We start from the raw sequence: 16589 nt of genomic DNA, 5'->3' as shown, positions 1-16589 counted from the left end.
ATGGGGTGGGTGCTTGATGAAATTCCTACCATGCCGTGTATTCCTGTGACGGCAGATTAATAAGGCTGACACACTGTTATCAAACAAGATTGATGGCTGAAGTAATGCACATTTGAGATAGTCTGTACCATTGTGTTTGGGTATGTTTCTGATTTCTAACATTAGTTTATTAATCATTTTCTATTTTTTGTTCCAATTTAATTATTTTATTTAAGATGATTATGGTTGATGTTTTTGTTTTTAAGACTTGCTCTATTTTTACGTATTAGAAAGTGTGAGGATGTGTTTTTTAATCATTTCCCTTCAGAAGATGCATAGGTTTTGATCTTTAGAGTTACGATGCAATGCTTCTTGATTCCCATTTTCAATTCGGATTTACCTATAAACATTGCATAGATTCTTGCACATGTTGTACTCGATTTCTGGAATTTCTTGTGGTTTAACTATATGTAAGATCTCTGCCGCATTTCATAACTTGTTTGTCTTCCGGATTGATTAGATGAAGTAGTAGACAGTATTTGCTTGTGTTAAAAATGAGTATAACTTATATGATGTACACATCTTTCAGGAACTATTGCAGAACATAGCAGAGGAATATAAGTCAATTTAAGATGCCATGACAAACCAAAGAGAAGGGAGAAGTAGAAACATGCAAAAATAAAAAGCATAAGAAAGAGGAATATAAGTCAATTGTTGAATCTAAGTTACAAACGTTTGGTGCCATGTAGTCTTGAAAACGTTTCCGGAATGACTTGCGAGCTGGGCCCTGGGCCGGCATGCTTTCCGCAGCCATCTGCCCTACTTCGTTGCAAGCTTCAAGCTGAACAAAATTTGGATGTTATTTGGTTGAAATGTTTATGAAATGATGGACCAAAAAAAGTTACAAGTGATTACCATCTGGTCACGGTAGTAAGCTGCATGCAGCTCAATATGTCTCTGCGTCTGCTCCTCCGGTGTGAGATTTGTTGGTATCGTAGTTGGTTGACCGGCCAGGCTAGTACTATGCTGATGCAGTACCACTACTTGTACGCTTGATCTGTACTTTCATCGTACGGTCTGCAAAATTAAATAATTACATAAACCGTTGTGATGAAAGCAAAACATCTTCACGCATCGTATGGTCATCGTAATAAAATAATGTAAATAAAATGTACCTAAGTTGATGCACTATATTTGCTAGCACTTCATTTTCCCACTTGTGTACCCATTGACTGTTGTGTTCCCTCCAATCGTATAAACTCCAGCCCTTGCCCATATTGGTTAGCCTGCAAATTATGTAACAAAGTGTGAGTTTAGTAAATTAAAAAAGACACTAACTATTTAGGGAGGTCACATCTTACTTATGGGTTCCTCATCGGTACGTCTTGGAAAAGGTGGTGGAATCTCTTGATAGAGATTGAACTGTCTCATGACACGCTCTGGGTTGTAAGGCTCAACACACCACAGGAACAATAAGTTGCAACGAGTCAGCCAGAATGCACTATTGCTCAACATGCCTGCTGTGATGGGTAGAATATCAAAGACCATTTGTATCTGATCCTGAGTCCACGGGTTCCATGTGACTTCTGACTCTTCAAGTATCTCAAACTGCTTGTGGTATATAGGGTAACAATTTTTCGCAATATCTGAAGACCAACGTTTCCGTGCCTTTGTCCACCTGGTGGCCATAGTTGCACTGTTGCCCTCGCTACAGTCGTATGGGTGTATGGAATTTGGTATACGAGGTCGTCCTACAGGGAGGTATTCCCAGGAACACAACTGTAGAAACTCGTAGGTGACACACAGTAACGGAGCTTTTTGTGCGAAAGAAGTTTTTTGTGTGGCATCACACAAGCCTCTATATGTATGACATAGCATGGCAGAATCGAAGGTGTATTTTGGCTACTCGGGTAAAGATTTATCTACCATATTCTCTGCAATGTATATGAGACCAGGGAAAACTACGTCCCCGTGTGAATTTGGAAACAGAGTCCCGAGGAGCCACAACAAATACGCAAACAGATGTCTTTTTCTCGTCTCAGAATCGGCGTAGCTAGATAAAATATGAAAGTTATCATGAAGCCAGGCGAGTGGGATGCCCCGAGGGCCACCAGAACGTTGTGATTCTGGCATTGCCATCCCAAGACGGTTCACAATATCTAATGTCCAAGATGGAGACACTCGTGGAGAGACTAACGGCTCACCTCTAATTGGTAGAGCAGTGATCATAGAAACATCTTTCAGTGTAGGTGCAAGCTCCCCAAAACGGAAGTGAAAGGTGTGGGTTTCAGGTCTCCATCGGTCAACGAGGGATGTCAAAAGGGATGGGTCCGAACATAATTGGTCTTCATATGATGTGAGCCTAGCAAAACCATGTAGTCCATAAGCATTAAGGTGAGCAAGGAAAGAATTGTGTATTGGCCATGTTTTCTTTATGGTTCGAAGTCTGAAAGTCCAATAATCATGCTTAGTATTTGGGTTCAAAAATAGGTGGCAACGGTGGCCAGCGTCATGGGGCCCCTGCAAAAGCACTGGCACTTCAGCCATAACCTGCACACAAACATACAAATATAAATTTTGAGAAGACACAAATACAAATGCAAATAAAAAATACAAAGAGATACAATTTACATTAATTATCTAAAGTTAACATCACGAGTACAATAATACAAAGAGATTTAATTTAAATTTATAAGTACACATAACGAGTATAAATATAAATAAACATAGCGAGTACAGATATATCAACATCATGCGGTGTTGTTGGCTCGATATGGGCATTCCCTACGTGAATGTCCAGGACACCTGCAAACGCGGCATCGCTTTGGTTCTCCCATCTGGCTATGGTCCATGTCATTGCGATGACGCCTAGACTGACATCGTCCCTTTGCGATTCTCATCAAGTCGGCGTTCGAAACCCATTTCGGCCCATCTAGCCACAGCATTTTGTAGTTTCATATCAATGCCCCAGGCCCAGAACTCACCATTCCAAGTGTTGTACATATTGTGCATGTTGAAGTACGGCGATATGTATGGTTCGACACTGATTTTTTGATTAGCAGCCGCCCGGAGCACATGACTGCAAGGGTAGCCCTCAAGTTTGGGCTTGTTACAAGTGCACTCACAAGACGTTGGACCGAGGGTGACAGCTTGCTTTTTTGATCCTCTGTGGTGACCCTTAACGTACTTGGCTCGCACATTGACCTCCCACTCATTTCTAAGTGCGTCCACTTTCCTACAGCCATGATTTTGGGACTTCTTTGCTTTCTCGTCCAGATGTCTTTGCATCTTCTCGGACCATGGCTTGTTCAATTCAACTTGTGCATTGGCGACGGTGACCCTGTCTGCAAAGTATGACAGGGTCCGGTTCCAAGTTTCTTCAATTAGGGTTGTGATAGGCAGTGCTCGCACCCCTTTAAGAACACCATTGTACACCTCTGATATGTTGCTGGTCATTATTCCATGCCGAGCCCCGGTGTCGTGAGCCTGCACCCACTTGTACAAATAAGGGCAATTCTCGCCGATCCACTGGCTCACATTTATGGGCGTCCTACGACCCCTCCGGTCTTCTCTCTGCGGCAAGGTCGCGCGGTCGATCCCACCATTGATACCTGCCAAGATCGCATTCATTTTGGCTTCAGTTTTTTGCATGCACATCCACTACTAGGGAAAAGCCTAGCAGCAGCGCGGGTTTTCGGCCTTTTAGTAGCGCGGGGGCAGGCGCTACTAATAAGACGCTACAGCTGACGTATAGCAGTACCGCTGGTCCACCCGCGCTGCTGCTACACAAGTGTTGCAGCAGCGCGCTTAAAGGAACCTCGCTGCTGCTAATAGCTATATCGCGCTTCCCCTGTGCGCGCTACTGCTACAATCGCGTTGCTGCTAACTTTTCTCCACTCGCTACTGCTAATTTTAGTAGTTTTTTGTTTTTTTTGGCATATTTGTTTTGTATTTGAACAGGCTTTATAGAAAAATCTTTAGCACATACAAATGTCATCATGATACACATACAAATGCCTGCGAGACCACAAATGTAATCATAGCATATACATACAAATAGTCTCGTCATAATCATCATCCAACACAAAGTGGTATCTTGTCATTATCTCGAAAATAGCGATACACGCAAGTCTCGAATACTTGCAACTACAACGTCATCCATCTAAACAAAGGTATACGCAAGAAGAGCTATCACTATGAGTGAGAGCGGAACTATGCAGTACATGAGATGGCGGTTACGAGTCCTCTCTCGCGCTAGCGTGAACCTCAAGTAACTAGCTTCTCCTTCTTGTCTGCTTTTGAAGCCTTTATGACTGGCGTCCGAGAACCCATTCACTTGCGCCTGACACTCATGCCACTCGTTGTACACCCCCGGAACCTTCCCTTTGTACACGACATAGCAGTTCCATCTCGCCATCAAGAAACTAGGTACCTGTTAGAGATGCATGTTCATGAAGAGGATGTACAATCATATATATGCAACACAATATATTAGAGAACACCGAAAAAGAAAGGGTTAGCAACTAGATGCAACATACAGTACGCAAATTAATTAACTAGAGGTATCCAGGTCATCATACGTAAACTAACAAAGTAGCGTTACGCAATTTCAGCAGGGATCATGGACATTACAAAGTTGCATCGCTACAAATAGTATACAAGTTCAACCGACACATATCATCATCATCGGCATCATAAATCACTAGAAGTTCCATCCTTCCATATCATCGAGGATGGACCCTAGCTTCTTGAACGGCGTGAGGTCTAGACGTTGCATGCCTATGCGAGTTCGGACGTCAGCTCGCGATATAGGGCCGTGGTGGAACATCCCCTTCTCATCGACGACTTCTTTCATGATGATCGTCGCAATGTCGCTTTGGATGCGAAAGAAGTCATCTCTAAGTTTATAATCCGCTTCTCCATGAGATTCTAGCCACTTGTGGATATGATCATCATTTCTGCTTCTCATGCGAAGCTTTTGGTGATCCGTGTTGAACTGAATCATGAGATGGAGGATGTAGAATCCATCCTTCTTGCTTGGTTTTGGGACTTGGATGCAGGAGAAGTTAGTTTTATGCGCGAAACCCATCTTCTTGTTCCTTTGTTTCCTGATCTGCATGTGGCCACCTCTAAAGCTGAAGCCTTGGAGAGCATCATCTAGAATATTCATTATGTGGGTGTAGTCTTTTTCTCGTAGTCTCTGGAAGGGTAAAAATACACGGCGTGGGAGACTTGCGGATAAAGAACGATAAGGACGGCGCGCCCGTTGCTGCGGGGAAAAGACACATCAAATTACTCCCCATAGAGAGAGAAGGAATGATTGAAATGTATGAAAGGGTTGTTCGAAACTGACTTACTTTGGATGATAAGGCACGAGGACAATTTCCCGGTCCTTATTCTGTACCATGAAGTTTTGGAGGTAGTCCCTAGCAGTTTCACGCTCAAAGTCGCCGAGACTCAAGAAAGACTCATGCATGTAGTACGGATCCGCCACACAGATTTGCGAGACTTCTTCACTGTTCATGACAGAGCTCATATGTAGCGCAAAAAGGCGGACGATTGTAAAATCGAGCCGCCTTGTCAGAAACATCTCAAAGATATGGTCAAACCACAGGAAGAACACCTCCGCGGGCCGTGTCTCGACGTAGCACTTCCCCTCAGGCACACGAGCCGCGTATGTCGGATATCCTGGATCCTTTGAGGCTAGTAGGCTTTTCTCAGTCGACAGCACATGGTCGTGCAGTCTCCTGAGATCCCCTGATAGTGCCTCCAGCGGTTTCGACGATAGCATCAGCTCGCCCGTGAGATGGAACATGGCCGCACCTTTCACGGGTACACGCTCTTCAGAATGCATCGTTTGGCCGCTATGTGCTCTGGCTTGTTTGGAGGCAGCTATCTTCCCCGATCTCTTTCTCTCCTTTTTCTTGGGCACACCTTCTAGACCCTTCCTTAACCCCTGCCCCAGTGTTCCCGGGCTAAGTACTGTACGACCCTCGCGCTGGGATAGTTGAGCTTGTGTTGAGGCGGCATCTTCAGGCGTGTCCTGTGAGGATTTCATGAAGAGAGACTTTTTGCAATCCCTGCTACGACCTTCCTGCCCGGGCATATCATCCATATCCTCATTAGCAAGCTGATAGCCCGATTCGTCATATGGTTGACTCATCAATTCTATGTCACAGTCATACGCGTTTGTATTGAGGAAATCCATAGGGTCGACCTCCGTCTCATCATCCATTCTCTGTTCTACAGGACAAATTACATCAGCCAGCACTATTGCACCCCCTTCATCATGTCGTCCGCCGCTCTCACCCGGCACTACAGGAGCTGGTAATTGCGTAGGCGGGGTGGTGGTCTCCGCACATGCTTGTTGATGTGTGGTTATTGGTGTGCTCTCGGCCGGCTCCAGACGAATAAGATTCTTCGGCCATAGCAGCACCCAACCTTGCAGCTTCCAACCCGCGGCGGGGTCTCGTCGTCCGCTCCCACATGCTGTACTGGAGGAGGCAAATCCTCGTGCCCCGATTTCACACTGGACAAGCTAACCCTGAAGTGCCCAGCAGGGATCGGCTGGTTGTGGAACGTGGGTTGCAAGGGGTCCATTATCATCCCCTTTCCCACGTCCACCTTCTGGCCTTTGATCAAGTAGAGTATGGTGCACGGGGTTTCTTTCGCCTGCAAACACATATGTCTGTGGCGTAAAACATCCGAAAGGCAACAAAAATGGAATATTATATATATATATATGGTGGTGCGACATGTAATTACCGTGATGGCGTCGAGCTCAGCCAAAGACGAAGGCCCACCGAGCGCGCCAGAGACTGAGGACGGGCTGCTATGAGCGGGAGTGGCTGCGAGAGGAGGCCCGGTTGCGTGGGCAAGTGATGGTGCGATGATGTTGTTGTTCATGGAGTTGCTCCCGTTGAAACTGGGCAACGGGAAATCATGTACCGTCTTGTCTGGATTTTCCTTCGTCCAGTTGATGATAACTGGAACCAAGTTAGTAGCGAAATCATTTCTGCAGGCAGTTACAGCTGCATTGACTGCCTGCTGTAACAACTCATATTTGTCCTCGGCTGCTTTTTTCGCGTCCTCAGCTGCTTTTTTCTCGACCGCAAGCTTCACCTTCGCGTCGATGTCCGCCTGACTAAACTTCTTTTTCTGCTTCTTGGCCTCCGGGCCCTCGTTGTAAAACACCTTCCATGTGGCGCCATCTCCAGCGCCGTGCACACGACCATATTGCGGCCGCTGGCCCAAAGGGAGTCCCTTAAGTTCGTTCAAGGCCCGGTTGAGAGGGGTGTCCCACTTGGGCCTCATCGGAGAAGTAGGGCTTTCGGCTGCAAGCTGGTGTTGCTTCTCCAGTAGTCTAATCAATTTCCTCGTGATCTTGTCCGTGTAAAAAACCTTTTTCTCCTTGTCCCCCTTGTAGCGGGCCCTGATGAAGTCATGCTCCAAGGGGTTGGTGAACTTCGCGAAGGGGTCTGGGAGACCCGCGGCTTCATGTTCCGCGTCCTCCTTATCCCATATGGGCCTTTTACCGAGGTAGCCACAGCTTCCGAGGCGATGCTTCCCCGTGTTCCTTTGCTGAAGGCTCTTGAATTTCGCAGCCTTAGCCTTGGCGTCCTCGGTAGCGCAAGTGTCCTTGAACTTTTCGAACTCCTCTTCCGTAAGTGTTGGATTTTCCTCCAGAATCTTGGACAGGGGTTCCTCAGCCTCAATAGCTCGTTTCACCCTTGATTTCCAGGAGGCCAAATCATTGCTGAATATGCCCATGGCGTGATTGTTAATCTTTTTCATCTTTGGATCATCCCATGGTTGTTCTATGTTATCATCCCGATCGGGGAACTTGAATCTCTTGTGCAACTTCGTTAGGAGCAACTGCGTCAAATGTTCTTTACTCCTTAAGTCATCGTCATTGATGCTCGCGCATTCCCGTAGGATGCATCCTACTTGGTTCCCATAGCACTTGCGAGGTTCTTCCGGCTCTAACGGCTCAAACTTGCCAGGTGCCATCTTTGTGATCACAAGTCGTCCAATCCCTAGTTTGTTAGGTTTTCGTATCCTCTGCTTCTTATGCCTCTTTTCGGTACCGGCATCGGCGCCGGTATCTTCCCCGCCAGTACCTTCCCCACCGGTCTCGGCGCCGCCATCGGTGCCGGCGCCGTCAGTGTCGGCGTCGGCGTCAGTACCATCATCGAGGCGGACCTGCAAACCTTGCTTAGCAGTCAAAAAGTCGAGGTAGTCTTGTTCACCCTCATAATCCATCTCGTCTGCATCTTGGTCAGAAGGCCCAGTTTCTTCGTTGTTCGACATGTTTCCTATGATTAAGTGTCCTCATTTATTTCTAAAAGTATGAATAAATGAGAAATGAGATTAAAAAAAGAAATCTATGTGCCAGCACTCAATATGCCAACTATGTAGCACAAATCATGCCTTTATTCACGGGAAATTTCGGCATGACCTTTGCTAAAAAAATGGACATATCGAGCGCCTGAAATTCACCGGAACGGAAATGAATCAACATTCCGGCGTAACATAGGCAACTCGGATCATTTACCAAAATATGACATGTCCAAAACATGACATATCCACATATCACATGTCCAGTTCATATTTGCATATAAATTCAGCAATTTTTGAAACCTATCTAAATTCATAACTAAATAGATAACCTAATTAACATAACTAAAACCTATGTAAATTAACCCTAGCTAGCAGAGAGAGAGAGAGAGGGGGTGGTTTACAGAGGGTGCAGGGCGAGGAGGCAGGCCCGACGACGGCCGAGGTTGGGAGGGGAGGAAGCAGAGGAGGGAGGCGAGGGCCGACGGGTCGGGGGCGAGCGCGCCGGGGTCGGGTGCGAGCGCCGGCGCCGGGGGCGAGCGCGCCTGGGTCGGGGGCGGCGGGGTCAGGGGCGAGCGCGCCGGGGTCGGGCGGGGGGGGGGGGGGGGGGGGGGGGGGGGGGGGGGGGGCGCGGGGGTGGGGGGGGGGCGCGGCGGTGCGACGGGGCCGGGGAAGAGAGAGTGGGGATTTGGGGGAAAAGAGGCGGGATGAAGCAGGGAGAGGGAGAATTTTGGGTTAAGTGGACGTAGCAGTAGCGCGTTTACATGAAACGCGCTACTACTATTACGAGCAGCTATAGCGATTTTCTGCAGAAACCGCTACTGCTACCTTGACTAGCTGTAACTCTTTTTCACTAAAGCGCTACTGCTATAACCAGTTTCCCTTTTTTCTTTTCCTCAGCATAATAGGAACATATATATTACATCATTTGACCCTTGCATAATAATGGCTAAGTGTGTATACAAAATAGGAACATATATATATTACATCATTGGACCCTTGCATAATAATGGCTAAGTGTGTATACAAAATAGGAACATATATATATTACATCATTGGACCCATGCATAATAATGGCTAATTAAGTGTGTATACAAAATAGGAACATATATATATATATTACATCATTTGACCGATTCCTCAGCGCTGACGTTTTCGTTTTTGAGTCAGCTTCTTTCCCTTCTTGTTCGTCGAAGAATAATTGAGCCCCTCATTGTGACTTTGCCTTTTCCATGGAGTACGATTTTTCTTTGGTAATGTAGTATTGATTCTTCTTTTGACGTATACTTCATCATCATCGTCATCTTCCCTCATTGGGTTGCCGTATTGATCATAGTCTTCCTCGTTGGCGACTCCATCCATTCCAATGATGTTTCTTTTGCCTTTCCTCACGACAACACGACTGGGATTGCATGGGTCGGTTATGAAGAAGCATTGTGTCACGTGCTTAGCTTGTACCCATGGCTCATTTTTTGCGATAGCGTTCACGGTAGCGCTCTTGGCGTCGGGTATAGTCATGGTAGTGAAAATCCGGCTTTCTCTTTCGACATTCTTAGCCCATCTGACACAGAACATCATCGTGTTGTGCAGTCCACAGTAGTCAAGCTCCCAGATCTCCTCGACCCTTCCATAAAATCGTTCAGTTGCGCCGTTGTCGCTGCCGGTCATGCATTCCATCGTCACCCCTGAGTTCTGATATTCATCACTGTCCATATCTTTGGCCTCCGTGTAGAACGTGTATCCGTTGATATCAGATGCCTGATAGGTTACGAGGTTGGGTGAGGGGCCATGTGCTAAGGCGTATATGAGCAATCCGTCCTTAGAGCCCTCCTCCGGGGGATTAGCAATAATATGCTCTTTGAACCAATGCAGGAAAGTGGAGTTGTGCTCTCTAGTAACTTCGGCATCCGTCCTGCATACCCCCCGGTCACGATACTTCTTTGCGATAATTTCTTTGTGCAGTGCCACGAAAGGATCTACCTCGTCTAGGTGTTGTAGCACTACCAAGTTTGCTCTGTCAAAGTCGCTGCGTCGATCTGAGTATGCCACGTGTAGTTTCCTGCGACCGTTGCAGTGACCTTCTCCTTCGAGCCTCCCATCGTGCTTGTTAAAGGGAAAACCAACACTAACACCAGGCGGCTGGTCTGCGCCATATAGAAAATTCTCACAGAAAGAGATGCACTCTTGTGTCAAATAGCCCTGGACGATGCTTCCATCCGGACGGGACATGTTACGAACGAATCCTTTGATGATCCCATTCATCCTCTCAAACGGCATCATGTTGTGCAGGAATGACGGCCCCAGGTCTATTATATCATCCACAATATGGACACACAGATGCACCATCATGTCAAAGAACGCGGGCGAGAAGTACATCTCAAGCTCATTCAGTATCACAACGATCTCTTCCTGTAGCCTTCGGAGCTGCTTCACACTGATCGACTTTCGAGAGATGACGTCGAAAAAGTTGCAGAGACCAATAAGCGTGTCATGAACGTGCTTGTCCATTATCCCTCTAAGGGCAACAGGTAATATCTGCGTCATCATCACATGACAGTCATGAGACTTCATCCCGCTGAACCTTTTCTTGTCCGTGTCTAGATATCTACTTATCTTGCCACAGTAACCGGAACTAACTTTGACTCCGGTAAGGCACTTAAAGAATTGATTGATCTCAGCCTGACTTAAGGTGAAGCAAGAAGGGGAGCAATAATCCTCATTCTTTATTTTCTTGCCCTTCTTCTCCCGTGCCTCTGTCTCCGTCTCTGTCTCGTCTGACATTTTACGGGGCGGCATGTGCAGATCTTCCCTGAATTTCAAATCTTGCAAGTCTTTTCTTGCCTTCGGCCCATCCTTGGTCTTATCCGGCATGTTCATCAGTGTTGCGAGCAAGCTCTCAAGGACATTCTTACAGATATGCATTTGATCAAGGCAATGAGGTGTATCGAGTTTGTGCCAGTACTCCAAGTCCCAGAACACAGACCTCGTCTTCCATACCTTCAGCAGCGGCTCCGGCGCCTTTCTCATCGTCTTTCCCGGCGCGGGGCACTCCTTCCAGTTTTTCAACAGCTCATCGATTTTGGCACCGCTCCGCTTACGTGGAGGTCCTCGATGCTCAGCGTGACCATTGAATAGATCTCCACGGTTTCTCCACGGGTCGTCCTGTTCGAGCCATCTTCGATGCCCCATGTACACGATTTTCCCAGACCCGCCATCTTTCCTTGACGTTAGCTGCTGAGACGTCGTATCATCCATGCACCGCGTGCATCCGCAATATCCATGGCACACCTGGCCTGCCACATATCCGTAACCAAGATAGTCGTGCACTGTCGTGATCAGCGCGGCTCTCATGTTGAAATACTCGCCTTTGCTGGCGTCCCATGTCTTGGCCGGTGTTTTCCATAACGTGTCTAACTCCTCCTGAAGTAGCCCCAGATACAAATTAATATTATTTCCTGGTTGTTTCGGCCCTTGAATAAGCATGTGAATGTACTTCAATTTCATGCACAACCAGGGGGGAGGTTGTACATCGATACAAACACGGGCTATGTGCTATGGTTGGTGCTCTGGTTGCCAAACGGATTCATGCCATCGGTACACGCGCCGAGCACGATGTTCCTTGCATCACATTCAAAATACCGATAGAAGCTGTTCAACGCTCTCCACTGGCTTCCATTCTTGATGTGTCTCAGCTTCGGATCATCTCCATCGTCGGGCTTCTTCCTCTCCGCGTGCCAGCGCATTAGCTTTGCTTCCTTGGGATCAACAAAATACCTCTGGAGATGGGGAGTGATCGGTAAGTACCATACCACTTTCTGGGGACATTTCTTCCCGGCCTTCTTGTATCGAGAAGCATTGCACACCGGACAACTTGTTTTTTCCGCGTGCTCCTTCCGATAAATTATGCAATCATTGATGCATGCATGGTATCTAACGTGTGGCAGATCAAGAGGGCACACGATCTTCTTGGCCTCATCAACACTACTAGGACATAGATTACCCTCGGGAAGAACATCCTTTAGGTACTTGAGATGCTCATCGAGGCTAGTGTCGGTCCATTTGTTTTTAGCCTTCGTCTTCAGGAGTTGGAGCGTGAAACTCAAGCGGGTCACCTCAGGATTGCAACCATCATACAATGGAGTGTTCGAGTCTACCACCAGTTGCTCCAGCTTAGCCTCCTCTCTAGAAGCAGCTCTCTCAGTACTCGTCTCCTTGCGAAGCAATGCTTGAACATGAGGGTCCCGCACGATTGAACTTAGTACCGACGAACTCTGCTGCGTGGAGTCCATGTCGTTCTCTCCGCCGCCATGTTCGGCCCCTTCTCCGCCGCCATGTCCGGCCTCTTCCCCGCCGCCATTATTGATCATCTCTTTGTCTTGCCCCGTGTCATCATTGCTTGCCCCGTCGGCATCCTCAACATCGTCATCCTCATCTTCAATTATCCACCGAGTATAGTCATCCATGAAACCAGTCATGAGCAGGTGCACTTCGACACGACCATCAACATGGGGGTCAAGCCAAACTATTCCTTTGCATTTTTGACACGGACATAAAACCTCTGTCAGGTTATTTTCCTTCATGTCCTGCACCGCCGACCGCAACCACTTGTCCACCATCGTTCCACTGACCATCGTCAACTCTGCACGGTAATAATAAACAAATTGATTATAAAAATGCGTGCATTCATCAAAGTCATACAAAAATTCGGCATGACCTTCCTTAAAAATAGGACATATATAGATCTAGAGTTTGCCCGGAATTCGCCGAAACGGAAATAAATCGACATTTCGGCAAAACATAGGCAACTCAAATGCACAATTTGGCGTCAACTCATGCCACACACACAATTTCCATAAAAATATCACACACACATGCATAAACATATTTCCATTTTGCAAAAGCATGAAATATTAATCACACCTCTATCTCGAGATCGAGCACACGGTGGAGATGATGATGTAGGGAGGTCAAAAGTGCACAAATCTCTTCTTGACAAAGAAAGATCTAGTTAGGGGGCAAATAGGTCACTTAACTAAATGCTACATCTACCTAGCTAGCTAATTTGGGAGGAGACAACTTCAACTAGTGGAGGGGGGAGGAAAAAGAGAAAGGAGATGAATTAATGAAGGTGGTGTAGTTATAGCTAGGAGTAATGAAGAGAGAGAAAGGTAGGTAGAAGAGGGAGAGTAATGGGGGAGAAGTATTGAGGAAGAAGAAGAGTGAGAGAGGGAGGATGTGGGAGGTAGGGGAAAGGGAGGAGAGGAGATGGGGAGGGGGAGGTGGAAAAGGTGGTGGGTGCTGCGTCTTAGCAGTAGCGCGGGAGAAAAAGCGCGCTGCTGCTAAGAGCGTAGCAACAGCGCGCTTTCCTGTCACGCGCTACTACTAAACGGGCCAACCCTGTGCACAATTTCAAAATTAGCAGCAGCGAGGTGACAAAAAAGTGCGCTGCTACTATGGCATTAGCAGCAGCGCGCTTCCTGACGCCGCGGTACTGGTAAACTTATGTCGTTGTGTACTGTCGGTGGATTTTTGTAGCAGCGCGGTTTAAGCGTCACACGCTACTGCTAAGTTTGCACCGGTAGCGAGCTTTCCGTAGCCGCGCTGCTACTACTTAGCAGCAGCGCCTCTTTTTATGCCGCGCTGCTGCTAAGATTCTGTATAAGGTTTTCCCTAGTAGTGATCCTCTTGAATAACTTGAACCAATCCTTGTTTTTGAATTTGGAGTAAAAGTTTGCTGCCAAATGTCTCATGCACCACCTTCCCTCTAGATCCGGCCACCCCCACTCTTCTTCCGACGCCTTAATTATGTCAAGAGTGCTTAATAATCCAGTGTTGCGATCAGAGATGATGCAAACACCTTCACGCTCTTTCACGATACCCATCTTCACGCAGCTCAGGAACCACAACCAGCTATCTTTGTTCTAGCTCTCGACCAGTGCATATGCAATTGGAAGAAGCTAATTATTTGCATCCGCTGCAATCGCCACCAATAGTGTGCCCTTGTACTTTCTAGTGAGAAACGTACCATCAACTGATAATACTGGGCGACAGTGCCTGAAGGCTTGTATAGTCTGGGCGAATGCCCAGAATAAGCGGTCCAGGATTAGCTCACCCGGGTACATTGGGTTTGGACGTTATCTCCGCCAAACTTGAGTCCCCCTATTAGCACTTGCTATCTGATGAAGCATTCTGGGGGCATAAGAATAGGCCTCCTCATAGGTTCCATACAAGTTCTTGAATATTGTTTCCTTCGCATACCTAGCCTTGCTGTAGCTGACAAGGAAGCCAATTTGATCTTCTGCATCTTTTTGCAAAGCCCTAACACTAATGTTGAGACTTGCCTGCACAATCTTTTCATCATCTGTGCCACATATCTTGCTGTCACATTGCATTGATTTGAAAGAGTCCCAGTTTGCTCACAGCTATGCTCCACTATTTTTGTGATATGCCATGACTGGCACACCCCAGGCTCCAGTCTAGTGAGAACTCTTCCGTGGCAACCTTTCGCGGTGTGGACGCATATGACCTTCAACTCTTTTTTATCAGAGTGCTTCACTCTATGCTGGCGGTGGAGGGCGATTGCATAGCTACCCATTGCCTGGTAAGCAGACTTCTTGTCTGGGAAAACTTGCCTAACCTCTAGGCTCCCCGCTTCTAGGCTAGAAGCAGAGTGAAATTCGTTGGTGATGCTCATATCATGTAAAAACCCAGGTTGAAGTGAAGCCGCGACCGCCCTCTGAGGAGGAACATCTTCTTCTCCACTTGACTCTGAAGACGCGGAAGAGTGATCGTCATCATCTAGCGCTTCCGGCGATCCCTCCACGTGTTCACTCATGTCAACGGTCCAGACCAATATCCTGTGTCATACACAGGCTGGCCGCCCGTCGGTTCCGATGGGCCGACGCTAGGGGCTGATGTGATGGCCAACTCGACCTCACCACCCCTGGTACTGCATTCGACAATACTAGTGACTGAAATGAACTCCACATACACCATCGGCTGACCAAACATTGAGTTATTGGGATTGCTTGCAAACCTCATGTACGACCCCCAGGACTGATCACCTGTGACAGGCCGCAAACCCCAACAGGCAACTGTCCCATCATTTCCTCCGTCAACGATGAAGGCCTCCATTGTCATTTTTTCCCCTGCATCCCTGGGCCAAACACCGCTCGGATGCACCTTCTGACTGTCGCGTAACCCACGTTCACCATGTCTCTCACTACAACTGTAGTCGACCCGCACGATGACACATCCACCCCGAAAGGACCGTCGTGTAAGACGTCCCCATAGTACACTACTCAATTTTCCGTAGTACCTAACCAACATCCATATTTACATTTCAAATGATTAGTAATTGAACATTTAGTAGTAGTACGATGAAAACATTTACATAACATACGACTAAAAATAACCGCATTTTCGTTACAAATATTCGGTTTGTTTTCAATAATCATTTGCTTAGACTTTAAGGGGTTGTTTGGTTAACGAGTATTTAGAGATCTATTTTTTCTCGAACTCGTCTACCAGTGTAACAAACTAAAAATCTGTTTGCTTTTCTCTAATTACCCCAAAAATATCCTAAAATGGTTCTCGTAACATGCAAAAACTGAACTTTTGGAAAAACGACTATTAGTAAAAACAAGTTTTCTCCAAAATTTTCTTACAACAGGTTTTGACAAAACCGAGGGTAATTACTCACTATCCAAACAACCACTAAACATAATAGTATGATAATAACATTTTAATATCATATGAGTAAAACACATAATATTACGCCACTTTCTTCCGGTTTTATATAATTTTTTCATATCATACGATAATAATCATTTATTTACAAATAATAATATTCGCAGTGGCATGCACATTATTCACAACAGTACATCAATATAAATAATAGTAAGAAAATTACAGCATCATTTATACCTCAGCTCCAATATGGATGTGCTTGCGAATGCAATTAAGCGTCAAAATAGTTTGAATAGATATCCGTCACCAGTACTATATGAACCGAGTCAACCTATTATCACATGAACATCAATATTACACACGGATTTTTCTTTCTGCTATCAAAAGTATGAAAATAGCACTTGCATGTATGTGGTCATCACCTCAAAAGGGACATCGAAAATGGAAACCCAATTTCTTCAATCACGTCATCTCCTCCTTGTTTTCTACAAAGATGAATTATTTTACCTAATTACATACATCATTAAGTACATTAGCACCTAATCTTAACATATAAAATTTAGATTATTGCGACATAACAAAGT

This window comes from Triticum urartu, chromosome 3 (assembly GCF_003073215.2).
Source record: "Triticum urartu cultivar G1812 chromosome 3, Tu2.1, whole genome shotgun sequence".
Taxonomy (NCBI): domain Eukaryota; kingdom Viridiplantae; phylum Streptophyta; class Magnoliopsida; order Poales; family Poaceae; genus Triticum; species Triticum urartu.
This window is presented reverse-complemented; position numbering follows the sequence as displayed.